Source organism: Triticum aestivum, chromosome 2B, assembly GCF_018294505.1.
Source record: "Triticum aestivum cultivar Chinese Spring chromosome 2B, IWGSC CS RefSeq v2.1, whole genome shotgun sequence".
NCBI classification, from domain to species: Eukaryota; Viridiplantae; Streptophyta; class Magnoliopsida; order Poales; family Poaceae; genus Triticum; species Triticum aestivum.
Genome location: NC_057798.1, coordinates 231,061,740 through 231,084,622, shown reverse-complemented (window position 1 = coordinate 231,084,622; position 22,883 = coordinate 231,061,740). Strand labels below are relative to the sequence as shown.

Here is a 22,883-nt window from a genome sequence, read left to right as displayed (position 1 = left end):
TTTTTTAGAGTGTTTCTTGACTTATTTCAGTCTGTATATAGTTCATATTAATAAAATACCTAAAACATATTATATTTGTGAACGGAGCGGGTAGCATTTTTGCACGCTTAATTAGGTATTGGGCAAAGAATTCCTAAAAAAGAAGCTACTGGACAAAGAGAGCGGACGTTTGGCTCCCGAGAGCCATGGAGGCCTTTTTTTGAAAACAAATCAAAATTCAAACTTTTCGGTTCCAATTTTTTTTGAAAACAATTGTGCAAGTAAACAAGTATGTTATGTCTATGTGTGTAAAATTTCAGAAAGAAAAATGTTGAAATGTGACATGTACAAAAAAGACAAATTCATGGTCTGTGAGTATGAATAGTATCATGTGTTAAAAAGTCTTAGATTTGTTTTTTTTTGCACAGCCCTCATTTCAACTTATTTTGCCCTCAAAATTAACACACATGTGTGTTATGCCTTCATGTATATGTGTATTTTTTTCAGAATTTTTTGAAATGTAGAAAATATGAAATTCAACAAAATTCAAAATTTTCAAAACCGAGCTCCATGGAGCTCGGCCTCCAAAGACAATATCCTCTGGACAAGGAACATCACAAGCCTACCTGCCAAAGTTTTACGAACAAACCGTGGAAAGAAGGCGGACCGATGGAGCTCCGGTTCAACCTGTGCCTGCTTAACGTTCTTCCTGACGCGTGTGCGTGTGACTAAGTACTCCCTCCGTCCGGAAATACTTGTCGAAAAAATGGATGAAAATGGGTGTATCTAGAACTAAATTGCGTCTAGATACATTCATTCCTTCGACAAGTATTTTCGGACGGAGGGAGTATGTTGGAAGCTGTAACTTGATCTTCCCTTTTATCCGAAGAGGTTTCCCAACAAGTTCATCGAGCTCTGTAACATATGATTAGTTTGATTTGACGACCTTACTTTCCTGGTACAGTCAAGAATTCGAAGTTTTGAATCACACCAGTCCTTTTCTTCCTGGTCCACCAAAGAAACCAAGTAGAGATGGAGATTACTATAATCTACTACTGCCATCCCTTCCCTGCCGCAGTGTTTTGAATCTCTGACCACCGGATCTGGATCCGGACCAGTGAATTCTAGATTCAAAAACCGTCGCCGTCTAGCTAGAGAGCTTCGCAAATCCAAACTTCAGAAAATGGTGGCGGTTGGTTGACTATATATCAATATATGCTTCACTGCCTCGCCAACATTTAACACCAGTCGCTAACACCACGAACAGCCTTAGCCATCGGCCGATCACGCATGGAACAGAAAGAAGCTCCAGTCGAAATTGAATAGTACTACTTGAGTATCCCTCTATTTCTCCTCTGCCGTACAGTTATATGCTGACCTTTGATCCTGTCAAAATTCTGAGTTTCCGAGCCTCTGACCGGACCATCAACCCGGACTCGCCTAGTCAGTTGACCCCCAACGCCGGGGCTGCTGCATTCTCATCCACGAACAGGAATAGCTCGATCCGGGCAGCAGTCTGGCTGCTCGTGCATGACATCGAGCGAATGGTCTCCCTACTAGTACTCCCCCATGCATTCACAGTGACGGTGCTGCCTACGCCTGGACCGTTCGTTTGATTAGTCAGGCGAGACTGCGCAGCCGGCCGGCAGGTCCCCGCGATTTCTCCCGCTGCGTGGAAAAATAGAAACAACAGAGACGGCGCCAGGCAGAAGCAGCACAGAAGGTTCTTCCGGCGTCAAGTTGCGCAGTTGCTTGTTGGACGGGGAAACGCTCCAACGCGCGCAGCATCCGAGTAAGTATCAGAAATCGGAAATGTAGGAGTAGTAGGGTAGGAGGAGTTGACCTCTCTCTTTCTCTGGATCTGCCGGGAGCAGACAGAGAAACGAGACACGGGAGTCGTTGCGACACATGGAATGGAAAGCTTTGCTCGAGGCATGCATGATGGGCTCGTCTTCGTCTTCTTCTCGTATACAAGTAAACCCATCGTTGTCAGACACTGGAGCTCGAAAATGATGGATCAGTGTTCCTGTCTCGTAGGAGGGAGTACTTTTATTGTTGCGAACGAGTCTTTTATCTTCGTTTTCTTTTTTTGTATTAGTGCGTGTTTTCACAAATCTTAGCAGCGTGTTCTTGGTCGTGTAGATAACAAAAATCACAAATCTTAGCAGCGTGTTCTAGCCTTTGTACTAGGTAGGACTGTTGCACACACTTACTTCAGTTTCAAGCACTTGTTTTAGTCGAGCAATGCTACATTGTTCTGGACTTTGCATGCCGTCTTACCTTGCCAGTCAAGATTGATCCTCTTTTTCCTTATATCAACTAGAGTCATGATTTTCTACCGCATTTCAAACACTAATAATGTGTTATTTTTCTCCCTAGAGTACCCAACACCTGCATACATCCTTTGAACATGTAAAACAGGCACACTGTGCCCAGCAACAGAAGCTGCCGTACAAGTTCCAGGAGCGAGCCACGACTACCTAGCCCGGGCACGATCCGCCGGCCGGTTGATCGGTGACCACGTCTCGGCAAGGAAGTTGATCGCTGACCACATTTAAAGACGACATGCGTCCGGCAAGTCACAGTCTGTACCGGTATAACAAACACATCTCGAACTGAAATTTGCATCGAGACAGGACAGGAGCTGAATGCAACATGCGCGGTTTGACTGCGGTTCCAGGTCGCGGCGAAACACCGGGAGAGAGAGGCATGTGGCGTTTGGCGACGGCGCCCGCGCTGACCCGGGCGCGCGCGGGGCCGGGAAGGAAGGCGTCCGTGTCATGTGGAGCACGAATTAAACGCGCGCGCGCAGGAGCGGGTCGCCGCTGGGTTAAGCCGGGAGAGGGGCAGCGGCAGTTCGCCGGCGGGTGAAAGGGACGCGGCGGGCCGGGCTCTCCTGCGTGCCGCCGGGACGACAGCGACGGAGGATTCCGTGCCTGCCAAGTTCCAGGATTCCAGATTCTGGTCGCCAGTAGAATCTGCGTTTCTGTCTTTTTTTAAACCATGGGTTCTCCTCTGTGGCTCCGATGGGGCTCGACGCTCGAGCCTTTGCCGCGGGGACAAGGCGCGTGCTCTGGTTCGAAAACTTGGAGATAGCAGGGCCGGGTGGAATTTACATGGTCCATTGCCGATAATGTCCCCATTCCAGTAGAAAGATGGGAACAGTGTCAACAAGCCGGTGAATGGACTATTCAAAGCTCCGGCTTAAGGACTGGCAATCAGCAGTCTTTAGTTTTTTTATATTCTAAAAAAGTACCATAGATAAGATCACTGAATTGTCTTCCTACGCAAGAAGAAGAAGCAAAATCATGGTTGAATTATGCAGGTAAGAGAAACGAATCAAAAAATTCTGTTAAGATTCAAAGTTAAGAGTCTTAATTTTGGTCAAGTCTAAAGAAAGTATAAGGTTGTTCTAAGTTTTGTAATTCGACATTCCAAACTAATTCCAGTTCAAGCTTTGCTCTGAGTCAAACTTCTCTCCACACATGTGTTGTCTTTCTTTCCCCTCTTGCAAGGCGACTAGGGCAAAGCCTTCTTCCCCTTGATCTCCCCCGGCGAGCCTATGAATTTGCCTCCCCTCTGCCTGCCTCTTTGACGGCCGGTGGCGGTGAGAGAAATCCCGGTGCCTTAGTTCCGGCTAGTAGATAGGTTAGGGTTTTAGGACGACCCTCGAAGGGATGTGCTCCATGGTCCATCTTGGTTGCAGGGTGAACCGCATTGCCCGCTGTCTGTGAGACGACTTTCGATCCAGGTTTGGGGGCAGCTGGCCTTTGCTGTGGCGGGGACAGATGGTTGTTGCGTCCATGGTTTGGTCTTCTGAGTGCAGGCACGGGCACGATGCGTTCATGGTGGTGTCTTCCCCATGACCCAAGTTTCCTTTTAGGTGTAGGTCATAATGGAGGACAATGGCCACGTCGTTGCAAGTGTTTTACCCCCTCCCACCGTTTCCTTGGAGTTTGTTTGTTGAGCACTTTCTATCTCCCGCTTATGTTTTCTTTTCTCTATAGATTGATGGTATTTTTAATCATGTATGATTGATGACTTTGTTAATTTAAAGCTGAGCTCGTCATGAGCCTCCATTCTAACAGCAAGATCATAATCAAGGAGGTGATCCCATTTGTTGCAAACAAATTATATTTGGGGAAGATGTGAGGTGAAATAGGCCATCACCAACTTTATCTAATACTAATACCTACAAAGCTAGATTACAAAAATATCTTTGAAACATTAGATTCTTGGAAGGTGTGTTTAAATTTTTTTATAGAAAAGGTCAACTCCTATGGTGTCAAGTAAATTGGCCCTCGAGAATCCATCAGAAAATCACTCGGTGGAACTATTACCTTCTCTCTTTTATTTAAAAGGAGTATGACCCCTTGCCTCTGTATCTGGAAGATGCATGCAACTATTTTATTAATTATTTAGACCTTACAAAGTAATACATCAATATGTCTGAAGCCATCATCTTGGTAACATCTGTTGCTACTTCTATCCAATGATGAAGGGGTGCAGAAAGTGTGAGCCGAATACCCAGACCACTCACCTAAGCCTAACATCTAAAACTGGAGGCCCCAACCAAACCACATGCCAGGTATGGGGCACAAACCGATCCGACGCACTCTCATAGGTCGTCGCCGCCTTCTTCCATCAATCCATCTTCAAAGCATATACTAACGCATCGACCTTGCCAGGTCTACTATCGACGCCACCACGACGCTAGACAACACCTCCTTCCTACGCACACCCAACATCACACATCCGTCGCCAAGGCACTGTCGCGCCATGCTACCGAGGCTCCACGTCGTCCATGCGTCACATGGAAGGCCGCTCCACCGCAGATGTCGTTCACTCATCCCTCAAGCCTATGTATACCCCCAAGAATGACGCCCCCAAGAGGGATACGATACAAGAGCGCCGCTCTTATCCGATCGACCGATCTAAAGTTTCCCCGTAGGTGGCGGATAGGGGTCTAGAGCTTCTCCACGATGATGCCTTCTAGAAGGGGACGACACAAAAAATGCCGCCATCGCCGGCCTTGGCAACGAGCCAAGACTAGGGTTTTCACCCAGATCCGCTCGAGGAACCTCCATCCAGCCTCGTTTGCACGGGACCATCACCGATCACCGCCGCCGCGCATGGAGCAGGCCGCACCGGCCAGAAGCAATCTGGCCTGAGGCCAGACCACACGTACAGCCTATCCACCCACCAGGCCCTCCATGCCACAGCCGCCAATCCGAGATCCGACCGGCCGCAGAGACGCCCGCCGCTGCCATGCCGCAGGACCGGACTAGCGGTGCCTCCACATGCCGGGGGGCCCGCCCCACCCCAAGTCGCGGGAGAGAAGGAGAGACCCCCGCCACCGCCATCTGCCCTCAGGCTTAGCCCGACGATGTCACGCGGCTGGGACGGGAGGAGAGAAGGAGTAGATCGGGGCTTGGCACCAGCTAGGGTAGCGGCTTGCCCGAGTCGCCTGATGCGGGAGTGACCTTAAAAATGGGAGAGATTTCCACTTTCCGACCTTTGCACCAACTAGTGATGCATACATCCATTTTAGTATGAGTACCATGTCAATTCTATGAATTAAACTCGGATCGTTAGACTGCACAACCGCATACCCAACCACTGAGCCAAGGTTAGCTATCTAAAAAAATGATCATAAAAATATATACTTAGTTGCCAAGAATTTGAGTATATATTACGTTTCTGCAGTTGGAAATTCAAAATCTTCACATTCTGCACCCCTCAAATATGAAATCGATCCATGCCAAGTGAAATTTTGCACAGTACGCGGTGCCTTGACTAAATAGTTTGAATCCATGTGGTTTACTCTTCACGTGCCGTACAGCTACCACTGTAAACATCAAAGAAAAAAATAAGACATGAAAAAGTATTCATCCGCCGCTTGCGGAAAGTGGGGAACAGATCGTGATGTGTGAAATCAACACCACTGAGCAATGAGTCACACACATTAGGTCCTTATAATTTTCCGGGCAGGCCGATTGCAGTATCACACTTCAAAAATGTACAGTGGTGTTTTTTTTTCTTGAAGGATAAAATAAATCCACATTGCTCCCATAAACTTTTTTCCCTCAAGAAATTAATTCAAACTTTTTTCGGACTTACTTAACCCTCTAAACAATTACGTTTTGGAGTAATTTAAGAGTCAGTTTATGGAATAAAAAGTCGCTACTGACACTTCTAAAAATATAAATACCATTTACATGTAAGTAATGACGTGAACGATAGTTTAGCTACCAAATGTGACCATTTATGACATGTGAAAAAAGGCAACATATTCTTCATCGACGAAGTACATGTATGATTTTGGTTATACTTTATAGAACCTTCTATGGAAGATTTTTAACAAACCAGTTGGAGGGTAAAATGCTCTAGGATGTGATCGTCCAGGGTGTTAAATGATAGAGGGGAATGTGAGCCAAGATATTTTAGTTAAAAAGTTTTGTTCTTTACGTTTTCCAAAATAAGGTTTCTCTCGACTTCCATTTGAAGAAACCATCCTCTTCAAGGTTCATGTAAAAGGTAAAAAAAATAACATAATATCAAAATACCAACAGAAGGACATCTACATTGTCGTTGGTTGTATTCGCCCCCCCCCCCCCCCCCCCCCCCCACACACACACACACAAACAAAAAAACAGGTTGGCACTCAAGAGAGGCCAGAGAACTTTTTTTTTAAAGAAACAACATCATTCTTGGCCCGTAGGGTGGAAGTTGGACGATCCACGAAAGCTATTTCAGAACTTGGATGTTGGTTGTATGCATCGTTAGTTTATTTATAAAGCGGCGCAAAAGCCTATTTTGAGCATCGTTAAGAAGAGACCACCATTGGTTAAGATCCAACACCTCAAATTTCATAAACAAAATAAATTATGGAATACTACAAGCAGTATGTGATCAATCTCAAATTTAATTCACTTTATGCATTAGTACATATCTCGACGAGCATGGTAGGCTCCCAGGAGCAGTTCTACGCGAGGCGCAGTAGCTCGAGGAGTTGGTGGGCACAAGGCTGATGCATTCACAGATGACGACACTGATCTGCTCCTTGCCAAAAGAATTGTGGCACTCTAGAAATGGCGGAGGATCTTGTTTCTTTTTAGTGGGCGGAGAACAATATGCATTACATATTCAAAAAAGAAACAATGCCATTGTCAGCTCGTAGGGCGGAGGCTGCAGGATCAACATAAGCTGTTTGGGCATGGTTAAAAGATCACCATTGATGAAGATCCAAGGCCTCACAAATTTTGTAAACAGAAGCAATTGTGGAATATGTGATCGAACTATATTATTTGACTTTGTGCAGTACATGTACATATGCCCGTCATTATTTGAAAAATCTGAAGTTGCGGTGCCTGCATGGCCAGCCGTATAGCTTTATTTTACTACACATTGGCGGCTAAGGCATGCACCCATAAACCTAATTTACCGAAAAAGAATCAACCAAAGAAAAACGAATGTCCCCTCAAAAGAAAAGAAAAAAACGAACGAATGAATCCTCTGCATGTTTAATTATTTGACTGTTAATCTGCCCCTTCGACTATTTGTTATTCCTGACGTGGAGCCGGGTACTTCGCTGAATAGTAGCCGTTGATTTTCCGTTCAAAATTAGAGCCTTGAAACGATCGTTTCCCTCCTCTGCACTCTCTCCATTTTTTCTATGTGGTACAGCACCGCGTCGGTTGCCGCTGACACCAGCTCGGCTATGTCCCTGCAGAGAGATTGGCATTGCATACAGTTAGCTCTCAATTGGTTGCGTGCATGCATTTGCGCGTGGACATTCACGACACAGATTGAATTATACTTATATCGAAGAGGAAGAAAATGATGCATGCATGCGTATATGGATCCATGAGTGACGTACCCTGTGGCCGAGTCGTAGGTGAGGCCGACGGTGTTCTTGGCCTCGCGGAGCGCGTACTTGTAGCGCTCGACGTCTTGCGGGAGGTAGTCGTCGGAGGCGGCGAGGGCCTCGGGGAGCACGAGGTCGGAGGGCTTGATGTTGTAGAAGATTGGGATGATGGTCTTGCGTGACTCTACGAGCGTGGCGAGCTCCCAGAGGCAGTACTCCGAGTCGAAGTAGCTCGGGGAGAAGATGGCCACGGCGACGCTGCATTCGCGGATTCCGGCGCTGATCGTCTCCTTGAGCCGGTCACCCGGCCGCATCGACATGTTGTCCAGGAAGCCGCGGATGCCGCTCTGCGCGAGGCGGTCGTAGAGCAGGCGCGCCACAGTCCGCTTCGTGTCCACGCCGCGGTGGTTGATGAACACGTCGTATTGGGGTTCACCGGCCAGAGACTCCTCGTCGTACTCCACCCGCCGCGCCACCACGGCATGTCGCTGCTTCCTCCCCTCGCTCGCCCGCACGGCCTCCGCTGACGCGCTCAGCCGGGACGCCATGATGGACGACCTACGCGAAACTCCGGTTGAGGCCATTGATCGAGCTAGGTCGAGCAAGCTCAGCTGCGTACGTGTGCGTGCGTGGATCGATGGAGATCTGTACTGCTACCGGCCGTACGTACGGGTGTGCAGGAGCTAGCTAGCTAGGTCCGGAACGATCGAGACGGCTGGCTAGCTCACGACAGCAGCTGGACGAACTGATCAAACTGATGGATGGATCGAAATGTCTGTTGGTGAAATGCCCGATCGGGGAGCTTGGGTTTATATAAGGCTAGAGAGCGGGAGCTACGAGCTCTCCACGGCGATGGAGACCGGCGGCACGCGCGCGAAATCGTTCGCCTGGTGGCTATGAGCAACTGGTCGCGGGCGGGATCAGAGGTTTGAAAAGGTGGAAAATTAGCAGTAGACGCGTACGGAGCAGCTACCGATGGAGCCATATGGTACGTGGGAGTAGTAGTCCGGTTCAATGGTGCCCTCGCAAGACGCGAGAGAAACCAACACACAGACCAAGACACTATAAACTACTAGTAGTGAACGTTTGATCTTACGTTGATCACTTTTACAATCGTCTACTAGTAGTATTTTCGTTCATCAGTTTGCGTGGATAATATGCAGAATTGCAGATCGATCCGGCCTTTGTGCGACGAACGAATGAACGAGTTAAGGGCGAATTCTAGGCAGCTTTGCTTTGATTTGTCAGCCAATGGGCATGCATGCGTGGACCGGAGAGGGGGAGCACATGCATGTGGAGTATTTTAGATGGATTGGGAGACAAGGAAAACCAACCCAACGGGACGGGTTGGAGGTGGAACAGAGACTCCACGTACGTACCGGGCGAGGCGCGGGTGGAACTACCGTTTCAAAAGAGACCGTTTCCTTCCTGGGACGCGCGCGCGCATGGAGGCTGACGTCATCGTGGACTCCCCGACTGTACGTGTCTGCGTTCGCTTTGATGAGTTCAACTTTCAATACGCACCTCGTACCCGTCCAAATTATGCCCACTAACCCTGCTTTCTCGTCTCGGTAAAAAGGTAAGGTGATTCTTGTTTCTTCTTTTTGACAGACGGTGATTCTTCCTCGTTTTACCGGACGGACGGGCGTCGCGTCAAGAGGGTGCATGCCCGGTTTGACGACATGCATGCATGGATCCACCTCGGAGCCAGGTAGATCGATTGTTTTGGGACGTGGGGCCCCGACACTGATCCAAGAGATCTGGGTGACGGGGACTTGAAGAGATTATAAGTACTAGTCCAGGTAGGACGGCGTGCAACTGCATGCATTGCGTGCGTGCGCGCATGCGTGCATACATTTCCTTTTTTTCTCGCGAGGATCAGAATTTCAGCTGCAGCTACATAATTGCTGATATTTTTTTTATTTCCTTCATTTCTAAATATTTTTCTTTTTAGAGATTTCAATAAATGACTACATACGGAGCAAAATGAGTGAATCTACACTTTAAACTATGTCTACATGTATCTGTATGTTGTGTCTATTTAAAATGCCTACACAGACAAATAGTATTTGGAAACGGAGGGAGTAGTTGGTATTGCTGATACATTCTACTATTTGCGTAATAGTGCAAATTAAAGTGTTGCATATCGAAATATCCAATTAAACCGAATATGTTCTTCGCGTAGATCTCTGTACGTGTGTTCTGCATATATACGTACAATGATGAAGAAGCTTTGCTAGTCCTTAGAGCCTCTACACCGGGACTTGGCAAATTAGGCCTCCTATATGTCCGCGGGCGCGTCCTTACGCATGCACAGACAGCGCCGGCCGGCCCCTCATATGTTGCGTCACATATTCATATACCTCAAATGCCGACTCTCAAATCCATGCAATCTATACACGTCGATCGTATGATACAAATTGTCCAAATTCAACAGTTCAAAACAAAGCAAAGCAAATTATAGTTCAGCAAACCGGACATGAGAAAATAAAATCAATGTCCAAGCGTGATGGATGACTTCGGATCACTAGCCGGGCACCATCCATGGCGCCTGCTCCGAGCCCAGGCGGAATGTGTCTTGCTCGTCTTGCTTTGCCTGCATCCGGGCTGCCTGCTCCGCCTGCATTCGGACTGCCTCCTCCACCTGCATCCTGACCGCATGATCGCGGGCGCTGCATCCCCTCGCCGCCTCGTACTCTCTACGGTCATTGATCTTCTTCTTCTTGTTTGCAAGTCACTTCTTTGTATGTCAACAAGTGTTTCATCTGTCAACATGATCTTCGCGTCCTCCGCGTCCCGTGCGAGTTGCAACCTCTCCTTCTCAAGCTCAATCTCGCCAAATGTCTTAGCCTTCTTGAGTTCTCATTTGATCACCGCCTCTTGCTTCTCTAACTCAATCTTCTCCCTCTCAATTTCCAGTTTCTTCTCCCCCCTCTTCCGGTCCCACTCCATCCTCTCCTTTTGCGCATCCAACATGAGCTTGTACCCCTCACCTTTCTTGCTCTCCCTTGCCCAAAAAATGCGCGTCCATGTGGACGACATTTTTCTAGCCGCGCTGTCGCGGGAGGCCCGTGCCTTCTCCCACTTTTCCCCCATGACTTGTCGGTTATCCTTTGGTATGGTGGCTCTTCCATTCGTGACGACGACGTCGCCCTCTCCATCGTCCAACCCAATTGATTGGTGGGAGCTTGAGCCATCATTCCTCTTCTTGGCGGACTTGAGATCGGCCACAGGTTGTGTCCACTTTGGCCTGCCATTCAATATGAGCCAACAATGGCTAAAAGCAAACGTCTTCTTCTCCATCTCGTGATACAAAGTGGCCACCTACTAGCAAACAACATATGTATGAGCACGAGAATGCAAACACAAGAAGCATATGCAAATGACGACAAGATGAAGCAATTGAGCTTACGTGAGTTGCCACTCCCATCCCACTTTGAGGGTGTTTGGTCACTTGTGAGTAGTAGCCGATGTACTTGTTCATTTCCCCTTGAATGACCCCCCATCCATGTTGGAGAGATGCCATGTCGCGAGTGGTCACAATAGGATGCGACTCCACACACTCCTTTTGTTCGTGATACTCCTTCCAAATCTTCTCCCAATACTTGTTCCCCTTTTGCTCGGTCCCGCATATTGAATCCATTGTTGTGGCCAACCAAGCTTTGAGCAACAAGATGTCCTCAAATCTTGAGAATGCCGGACCTCTTGCCTTCGCTGTCTTGCTCTTCTTCTTCTTGCTCGGACTGGGATCGGAAGTTGTCCCAACTTCAAACATGGTGGTGCCCTCCAATTCATACTCCATTTCAGTCGAATCTTCATTGTCATTGATCATGTTCGACAAGAACGCCTCCTAGATGATCATGGTTTTTTGCAAGTATTCATTATGTGTGAAATGAACCGGTGGTCTATGGAAAACATTGAACATGTCGTATGCAACTTTGATCGGACAGAATGGGTGCGGGTTCCGGGCGTGGCGGGGGAGACAACTACTCGACCATGTCCGCACCTCCCTGCGCCGCCGCCGCCTCCCTCTCCTGCTGCTGGCGTCGCCAGATCTTCCGGGCGACGTTCTCCACGGAGCCGAGGAAGTGATGCCGACAGACGAGGCGGACCGTGTCGCCGTTGTGGCGGTCAGGGATGGGCTGGACGACATCTATGGCAGTGGATCAGGACCGGTGGTGCGGATGGGAGCAAGCGTGATGGACTGCGACGACTCAGGCACGGGAAAGGTTGGAGGACAGCGGGAGGAGGAGGAAGAGTTTGGTGGATTTGGTGCAATTTGTGGTGAGGTCGGGCTATCGGGTCTGACGTGGCGGGCGCGCCTTGGCGCCCCCATATCCGCCCCATATTTGGGCTGGATATGAGGGGTGCCGGTCAGTGCAGACATTTCAGGCCCATTTAATGAGTCCGTCTGGGTTGAAGTTTCGTGACCGATCAGTGACCGGACGGCCCGCCCGAGCATATGAGGCGGGCGGGTCTGGGTCCAAGTCTCCGGATAAAATAGGTCACCCAACCGGATCATGTATAATTGACTCAACGTTGGTCTGACCGGCGCCCTCCATACCCCAGCCCATATGTGGAGCAGACATGGGATGCCCGGACGCGTCCGCCAGTCGAATTGATGGATGGGCCCATGCTAAAACTCATCGGTCCGACGTGCGCCTCCTCCGGTTTAGGTGAGGACGCATTCCTGTCATTGCTCCGACATGCCACCCAAGGGACCAAGTTCGACTATTTAAGCCAGATGGCGACACAACCCTAGCCCCATCCTATTCTTCCCCTCCCATCCACGCCGCTGCTGCCCCTCCTCTACATATTCCACTTCAAATCTGACGTCATCACCGTTCGACTGCCGCCATGGTCCGTAGCAAGATCAGCTTACTACAAGTTGCTGACCCCGGAGCACTGGGCGGAGATGCGCGTCATGAAGGAGGCCTGTGCCGCACGTCGCGCCGCATGCATTGTGGTCGGATTGCCTTCTGATAGTCCGGGAGAGGAGGCGCCGGAGCACGAGGAGGTGGAGGCGTTGGAGGAGGCGACGACTATGGAAGGGGTGAGGAGGAGGAGGAGAAGGAGGAGCCACCCTCAGACGAGAAGAAGGAGGAGAAGCCGTCGTCTGAGAAGGAGGAGGAGTCACCGACGCCGGAGCAAGCCAGCGGGATGGAGGACGCATGCGTGGAGTTCAAGATTGGCCAAGAGGAGAAGGCGGTGGAGTAGCATGCCCATCCTCGACTCTACCCAGTCCGAGATGAAGGAAAACCGTTGCTTCCTCCACGAGGTGGACACGAAGCTTGAGGAGGCCTGCGCGTCCAAGGAGGACGAGGAGGAGGCGCTGGTGTTTCGCCCGGCCTCCAATGACCACGAGGCCGGTGGCTCCGGCACGAACGTCATCGACATAGTATCCGATGACGAGTAGTGTAGTTGCTAGGTTGCTAGTTCCATATGTTTTATGTACGTAAATCATGAATATTGCATGCCTTTTCTTTTCTTTGGGAAATGTATGAGCATATTCTCTTCCTCTCCGGGAAATATATGAGCAGGAAGTATGATCTAAATCATACTTTTACTTTTTTTATATAAACAGATTAAACAGGAACATAAAAGATTGTACTCCCTCCATCCGAAAATACTTGTCATCAAAATGGATAAAATGGAATGTACCTAGAACTAGAATATGTCTAGATACATCTTATTTTATTTATTTTGATGACAAGTATTTCCGGACGGAGGGAGTACTTTAGTTCAAGGATGTCGATAAGTGCCACACGTGTGGGCGTTAGGGAGTCCGCCCACACATTTTGTGTGGTGTATAAGAGGAACAACCCACACACCTACGTGTGGGCAAAACAAGTAATGCCCATACACCTCTTTTTTCCTTCCGATCCCTCTCACACGCGTGCGTGTGGGCGAAGTTGATAACGCCCACATGCACGTATGTCAGGCCTCGTACCTCCTGGTCCCACACGCCACGCGTGTCAGTCACCGCGCGCCCGCAGTTGCCATGGTCCAGACCCTCGTCCATGTTCGTTTAAATGCAGTCGCCATGTCGCTGAACTACGGTTGCCATGTCGGACAACTGCAGTTGCCATGGTTGCTCAACTGCAGTTGCCATGTATGGTCACAAGCATACATGGGAAGTTGAGAGAGTTGCCATGTGCTCACAAGCATGCTAGGGCAGTTGCCATGTAAAAGAAAGAGTTGCCATCTGCTTATGTGCGCGTTAGGGCAATTGCCATGTACGTGCACATTATGACAGTTGCTATGTACCATGCAAAAACACACGGCAACTCGGTAAAAAGAGAGTTGCCATCTGCTTACGTGCACACTAGGTAGTTGCCGTGTACCCTACAAAAAACACATGGCAACTCGGGTAAAAAAGAGAGTTGCCACTTTCTTATAAAGCACACTAGGGGCAGTTGCCATGTGCACTGCAAAACACATGACAACTAGCAGCTTGGGTGTGGGAGAGGAGACGCGCGTGTGAGCGAGATGTCAAATGCCCACACAGTAGCCCTTGTGCGTGCGTGCAAAGTGGCGTGTGGGCGAACTGCATCTCGCCCACACACCAGCCCCTCCCATGTGGTGAAACGGCCGTGTGGGCGACCGGGTGAACGCCCACACACCAGGCCAGTCCTACGTGACACTAGAAGCATGCCAAGATTCGTGTGCTTACGAACGGACGCGGATCCACGCGTGTGGGCGAGATGCAAACATCCACACGTGTGGGCGTTAACATTTCAATAGTTCAAACATATTTATTGTAGCAGCCCCTTTAGGATAATTCATATTTTATCTTAAACAGATGTATGGTTGCAGCCCTTTGACAAATTTATCCATTCTACCATTACCAAACTTAAGACCTAACAAGTGAAACAAGCTTTTTGTTAAGAGAAACGAGATCTGAATACCTCTTAACAAGAGAAAAGAAAATTGGAAGAGAAATAAGATAGAGCATACAAACAGAAGTGGAAGAGGCGTCCTAGACTCCTGGTGCACTTGCCGGTCGCCGCGGAGAGTTGCGGACTGGCGGGGCAGCGCAAGCGCCGGTGCTCACCGTTGTGATTCCAGGCGGCGAGCGGCCTCAGCGTTTGGTATGCAACATGTGCATCCGTGCATGATGTGCCCCTCCTCACGGCGTTGTGGCAATTGAGAAGTGAGGAACCCAATTGTGACGGGATATGAGGATCAGCTGATTAGGGAAGTTAATTACTACTAGAAAGGTATGTGTTGTGCCAATTGCCAATTAATTAGGGAAGTTAATTAATTTCCATAGTACGTATGACTGTATGAGGAACGGGAACCCAATTGTCACGGGATATGAGGATCACCAATATTCCAAATAACTTTAACTCTTCGTGTTATTTTCAAGCCGATCGAGCACGTGGTTACACAAGTGGAAGTGGACTTGTATCATGCAGAGATGTAGAGATCTGTTCAAATGCTTGCACACTAAGATTGCATTACTAACTTAGCTCGCTATATTCAGTCAACAATTTGTATCACACTTTTAAGTACAGAACAACTGAGAATTGGTAGTTTGATCCTAGCATAGGATCGGATCAACACTACTGTAAGGACACATCTCTACTCCTAATATCTCACTTGATAGGATAGCTTTCACGGGTTTTTTCGCCTCCCACTTTTGTTTTCTTTTTTCCTTCTCCCCTCCCACCAGCCCACCGATTTTTTCTGCGTCACCTCTCACAAACGAAAAGAATCTAAACGGATCAGAATTTTTCATGCTGACGCAAATTTTTAGTAATGTCTTTATGTGAAAGAATCAATCACGATCAATCTCTAAAGATCAAATCTAAATTAACTAGTAGAACGCCCGTGCGTTGCTACGGGCTACAATATATATAAACACAAATCAAACAAATGATTAAGGTCGGCTTCAAGGTCGAAGTTTATTTCTCCCTCATGCGTTCGGGCGTGTTCGGATATCAAACGGGCGCCCAATAGGCTCCCCAAAATTCAATCGTTTGGACAATCCGGGCTCTCCCAAATCCAAACCATATGCGGGGAATAAATTTGGTTGTTCGGACTATCCATCATGTTATCTCCAATACGCGGGCCCAACACAAAAACCCGCCCCATGACACACCCTTCCCTTTTCCTACCAGACCCTCCCTTTCCTGCTTGGTTTCCGCCATAGCGGGACATTTGTCGCTTGAGCCCTCACTTTTAAAACTGGATGATGCCCACCTCACCTTGGCCATGGCGCCCTCTCTTCATCACACCATACTTGCCCACGAACCGCTAACAAGGAGTCTCGCGCCAACCGCCCTGCTCTCTGCCCTAACCCCCACCACCCCATGTTCGTGTCGATCCGCTACCGCCATCAAGGGGAGGAGGCGTGCGCCGCACGTGACACCCTCTGAGCCAAGAAGGCAGATCTGATGTCTCCTGAGCCATTGCCACGTAGTAACATACAATTGAATGTTGTGCATTACCATGTTTCAGCTGTATGATTAGGAATGCGATTGATACGCCACCGTGTTCGTTATTAACTCTTGAAGCAATGGCGACATATAGTGCGTTGCAACGGGGGCAAAAATATTCAATGGTTCAACATCTATAGTATGTGACATACTCCTTTAGGACCTTATAAGCCCTCGGTCCTCTTTTATGCTTTGTGCAGCCGACATTTCAATCCAATTCCCTACATGCACTAATTTAGTGTATGGTTATGGTGAGAATGGATACAATAATAGCTTGAAGTATTTTAACAAAGTAAAGAGGGACGTTTTAGCAGCAACACAATTCCCCTCGTCCTAATCAGAAACCATCCATCACTGTAATTATTTATACAGTTACTTTTGCATTTGTGTTGGTGCTTAGATTGATTTTCTTGTTAACCATGAATTGATTCACTACACAGAGCATGAATTTCCATATATTTTCTGAACTGCACAATACCAACACGTATGGTCGTGTACACCAATAAGACTCACAAAAACAAGCCCTAAACATGACAAGCACTATCATTAACTCACCTTATGGTTTTCTGCATGTCGAGAGGGGAACAATTTAGACATGGAATGCAAGGCTTAAGTAGCATCAGTTTTTAGCAATTCCCTTTACATGCAGAATAACTCAATTGCTAGCCGTGCACAGTGCACTTCATGAATCTGTTGTTATATAGAAGTACTACGTCTATTCCCTGATTTGCGTGATTTAACTCACTAATTTTTTTTGCTATACCATGGGAAACTTTGTTCAAATACTAATCTGGTGATATATTTCTGTGAAATATAACTCGCGCTTAGTTGGCCAAACTTCATTTTTGGAAAGTGTGAGCGCCATGTATTAGGGATTTGAGGGAGGGAGGATCATCCACAAATAAACAATGTCCTCATACTTTCTTCTGAGGTGGAATGACAACAAATCTATCAAATCAGAAATAGCTATATCAAAAACATTGAAGAATATCCACTGCATTACATACCCAATTCCATTTTTGAACCAAACAACTAGGACCAATATAAGAAAACACCACAAGCTGTAGGATTAAAGTCTTAAATCTACATGCCAAACTTGAGATCTACAACATAGGTCATTGCCGAATTTATACACCAGCTAAAAACAACACCCAGTAATTATGATAACTGAAATTTGAGAGACCGATCGTGGCATGTTTTTCTAGTGGTTGCCAAAGGCACATGTATGACCATGAGTTCCATCACCATAGGAGAATGAACCACATGGCACTATAAAGAAATGAAAGAGTGCATGTTAGATGAACATGCTAAAATATAAGGTGGCAACCCTAAGTGTCCTCTTACGCCAAAAACACTATTTTGAAAGCCGTAGTTTTCTACATAAATTGTAACCATATCATCATTTGCGAGAAATATCCAAATGTGACAAGCTTAGAAGGATGTGTCAACTAAAGAGATAGATATATAAAAGAAGGCAAGGCCCAAAAAGGGGATTTAGAGAAGTTTATTGATCTTCATGGTTTCAAAATTGACCTAATGTGGCAAAAAAGATCATGTTCCTTGTAGTTTGCAGCAACATGTTTAGCTATGCGAATAATTGAGCGATAATATACAATCCTACATACACAACTCATGCTAATAGCACTCATAGTAGAAGAGGGGGCGGGGAGCGGGGTGGATAGTTAGGATTGGTTCAGACATACCTCGGCTAATCATGCAACTTTTCTCCATGAACCAAAGTTCCAGCCCGTGCAAGTGTACAATACTTGCAAGCTCCCCATGCAGAAGTTATTAGTACAATAAGCAAGTAGTATTACTGTTGCGGTAAGTTTAAATGAACCTGGGAAAAACTAACAGAGCATGTTCGTTCATGTAACATGAGGGTTATGGCAGAAGAATAAGACAAGCCTAATCATACAGCTGAAATGCTCTTCAAATGTTGTTGGTCCCATGAACCATGAAAAAATTCATCTACGGACTCTTTTTTTACATCAGAACCGCATAGTTCCAGTGGGGCGGAAATAAAAAATCTTTATTTTCCTGACAAGCTACAGTTATTTGTGTTCAAAAGGTTAAAAAGTTCTAACCACTTACTAGATTCATGTGTAGATTTAGTTGGCGCAGATAGCTCTTCCGAATTTTTATCAATTCCAAAGCAGTGTCAAACACACCTAATTACATATGTGCCACACGCACTTTAACCTCAACCACTACCAAACACTCCCTCCAGGGTAAGCGGCCTGGTGAGTTATACGTCTCCAACGCATCTACTTTTCCAAACTCTTTTGCCCTTGTTTTGGACTCTAATTTGCATGATTTGAATGGAACTAACCTTGACCGACGCTGTTTTTAGCAGAACTACCATGCTGTTATTTTTGTGCAGAAATAAAAGTTCTCGGAATGACCTGAAACTTCATGAAGATAACTTTTGGAATAAATAAAAAATATTGGCGAAAGAATCAACCGAAGGGGACCCACACCCTAGCCACAAGGGTGGGGGCGCCCCCTGTCTTGTGGCCCCCCTGGACCGTCACCGACCTCAACTCCAACTCCATATATTCACGTTCGGGGAGAAAAAAATCAGAGAGAAGGATTCATTGCGTTTTACAATACGGAGCCGTAGTCAAACCCTGTTCTTCCTCGGGAGGGTAGATCTGGAGTCCGTTCGGGGCTCCGGAGAGGGGAATCCGTCGCCATCGTCATCATCAACCATCCTCCATCACCAAGTTCATGATGCTCACCACCGTGCTTGAGTAATCCCATTGTAGGCTTGCTGGACAGTTACAAGGTATTGTGGTGGTTCCCACTACCCCGGTAGTGAACCATCTTCTTTTTGTTGATGATAGCCTGCTATTTTTCAAGTCTAGTAAATCAAGCGAGAGTACTGGGATTCGGGATAGAAGAGAAGACTGTATATGTGGCTCCCTATTCTCTTTTCCAATTTTTCGTAATCGATTAGTTAACATGGTGGTTAACCATATTATGAAAGACTGAAAATAATCCATCTGTCCCATCACACCAATCTACGCCAAGATAAAGAATGAAGGGTTTCCAGGAACAAACCCTCGTCTTTGAGCCTCTAAAAAGAAGGGCATAGTATCCCAGCCACCTATACCACCTAAAAGGAAGGAAATGGTCTTTAGCTTTGAGTAATCCAATCATTGGTGAATGGGTTCAGTAAGGTAGAAGGAAAGGGCCCCTCCCGACCTGGGAAATTCACAGCAGGAAAGACTGGCGCTGATCAGCGAAAGCTGAGCTATCCTGACCTTTTCTTGTGCATCATCCTAGTAGAGTATTTGTATCTATGTCAATTAAAAGGACTAAAAATTAATTAAAGTATTTTAAATTTTAAATTTGAAAATGACCTCCTTTTCTTTTTGGATTGACTTAACTTAATTCTTCTACTTATTCTTTTATTCTTCTATTTTGAATCCAAAGAAGAAGAATAAAATTCATTAGAATAATTTTTTTATTCTTAAATTAAGTAATAAAAAATAGAGCCAAGGTATCATATACACCGCCAAAATAAAGAGCCTTGAGTACTAGAAGAAAAGCACCTAGACCTAACAAAATTAAGTGAATACCCAAAATTGTAGTCATTTTATTTCTATCTTTCCAGACATAACCAAAGAATGGAAAAGATTCCTCAAGAGTCTCGGGTCCCAGAAGTGCATGATAAATGCCACCGAAGCCTAAGACTATGAAGGAAATTAGGTGAAGTACGCCAGATACAAAGTACGGAAAAGTATCTAGAACTTCCCCCTGGCCCTACTCCCCAATCTAGAGTAGGGGGAATATTTTTATGTGGTGCTAACGATTTAACAATTATCTTTGTAGCTCCAGAATATTTCAATTTATGTTCCTACCTATTGTCTGGATATACCAAGAGATTGGTGTACTTGAGATGCATTTCCTCTGGCTCCTGAAAAAGACATTAGATAGACTGGATTAGAAGGATCCGTTATCCAAAGCAAGCATTCTTCTCCAGCTGACGTACCGACCTAGCAAGATAGTAATTACGACCCAAGAAGTGATGATTACTTGGGCATGAATTTGGAAACCGCCTAGTAGAAAGCATACTAAACTTCACTCCAATCTTTCTCCATTAGCAACAAGAGCAGCATTTAAGGAAATTCATACGCTCCATGGACAGAGCAAAAAGTGGAGTGTTGGTGGGTTGGGTGAGATTTACCATGTAATCGAGTTAGTTTTATTAGGGTTTGATCCCTAGTATCCATTATGTTCTAAGATTGATGTTGCTATGACTTTGCCATGCTTGATGCTTGTCACTAGGGACGGAGTGCCATGATTTCAGATCTGAACCTATTATGTTCTCATGAATATATGAGTGTTCTTGATCCTATCTTGCAAGTTATAGTCACCTACCACGTGTTATGATCCGGCAACCCCGGAGTGACAATAGTCGGGACACTTCCTGGTGATGGCCGTAGTTTGAGGAGTTCATGTATTCACTAAGTGCTAATGCTTTGGTCCGGTACTCTATTAAAAGGAGGCATTAATATTTTCTTAGTTTCCATTAGGACCCCGCTGCCATGGGAGGATAGGACAAAAGATGTCATGCAAGTTATTTTCCATAAGCACGTATGGCTATATTCAGAATACATGCCTACATTATATTGATAAATTGGAGCTAGTTCTATGTGACCCTATGTTATAACTGTTGCATGATGAATGCCATCCGACATAATTATCCATCATTGATCCATCTCTTACCAGATCGTTTCATATTGATCTTTGCTTACTTACATTCCGTTGCCACTGTTATGATTGCTACAAAAATGCTACTGTTACTTTTGCCACCGTTACCGTTACTTCCATACTACTTTGCTACTAAATACTTTGCTATAGATATTAAGTCTTTCAGGTGTGGTTGAATTGACAACTCAACTACTAATACTCAAGAATATTCTTTGGCTCCCCTTGTGTCAAATCAATAAATTTGGGTTGAATATGTTGGGGAACGTTGCATAAAATAAAATTTTCCTACGTTCACCAAGATCAATCTATGAGTTCATCTAGCAATGAGAGAGAGGAGTGCATCTACATACCCTTGTAGATCGCGAGCGGAAGCGTTCAAGAGAACGGGGTTGAGGGAGTCGTACTCGTCGTGATCCAAATCACCGAAGATCCTAGCGCCGAACGGACGTCACCTCCGCGTTCAACACACATACGGTCAGCGTGATGTCTCCTCCTTCTTGATCCAGCAAGGGGGGGAGGAGAGGTTGATGAAGATCCAGTAGCACGACGGCGTGGTGGTGGATGCAGCAGGGTTCTGACACAGCTTCACCGAGCTTCTGCGAGAGGGAGAGATGTAGCAGGGGAGAGGGAGGCGCCAAGACTTCAGGGGTGCGGCTGCCCTCCAAGGCAAGTGGAGGCGCCCCCCCACCCTAGGGTTTCCAACCCTAGGCGTAGGGGGGTGCACCAGCCCACTAGGGGCTGGTTCCCCTCCCACTTCAGCCCACGGGGCCCTCCGGGATAGGTGGCCCCACCCGGTGGACCCCCGGGACCCTTCCGGTGGTCCCGGTACAATACCGGTGACCCCCGAAACTCTCCCGATGGCCGAAACTACACTTCCTATATATAATTCTTTACCTCTGGAACATTCCGGAACTCCTCGTGACGTCCGGGATCTCATCCAGGAATCCGAACAACTTTCGGTTTGCTGCATACTCATATTCATACAACCCTAGCGTCATCGAACCTTAAGTGTGTAGACCCTACGGGTTTGGGAGACATGCAGACATGACTGAGATGGCTCTCCGGTCAATAACCAACAGCGGGATCTGTATACCCATGTTGGCTCCCACATACTCCTCGATGATCTCATCGGATGAACCACGATGTCGAGGATTTAAGCAACCCCGTATACAATTCCCTTTGTCAATCGGTACGTTACTTGCCCGAGATTCGATCGTCGGTATCCCAATACCTCGTTCAATCTCGTTACCGGCAAGTCACTTTACTCGTACCGTAATGCATGATCCCGTGACCAGACACTTGGTCACTTTGAGCTCATTATGATGATGCATTACCAAGTGGGCCCAGAGATACCTCTCCGTCATACGGAGTGACAAATCCCAATCTCGATCCGTGTCAACCCAACAGACACTTTCGGAGATACCTGTAGTGCACCTTTATAGTCACCCAGTTACGTTGTGACGTTTGGTACACCCAAAGCACTCCTACGGTATCCGGGAGTTACACGATCTCATGGTCTAAGGAAAAGATACTTGACATTGGAAAAGCTCTAGCAAACGAACTACACGATCTTTGTGCTATGCTTAGGATTGGGTCTTGTCCATCACATCATTCTCCTAATGATGTGATCCAATGTCCATAGTCAGGAAACCATGACTATCTGTTGATCAACGAGCTAGTCAACTAGAGGCTCACTAGGGACATGTTGTGGTCTAAGTATTCACACGTGTATTACGATTTCCGGATAATACAATTATAGCATGAATAAAAGACAATTATCATGAACAAAGAAATATAATAATAATCCTTTTATTATTGCCTCTAGGGCATATTTCAAACAGTCTCCCACTTGCACTAGAGTCAATAATCTAGTTACA

The 22,883-nt window shown here is 46.7% G+C and overlaps 1 pseudogene; it reads right to left on the bottom strand.

The window, feature by feature from the left end:
* Positions 1-4,515: 4,515 nt before the first annotated feature.
* On the bottom strand, positions 4,516-8,394 carry LOC123039176 (TIR-only protein-like; annotated as a pseudogene).
* Positions 8,395-22,883: the final 14,489 nt, after the last annotated feature.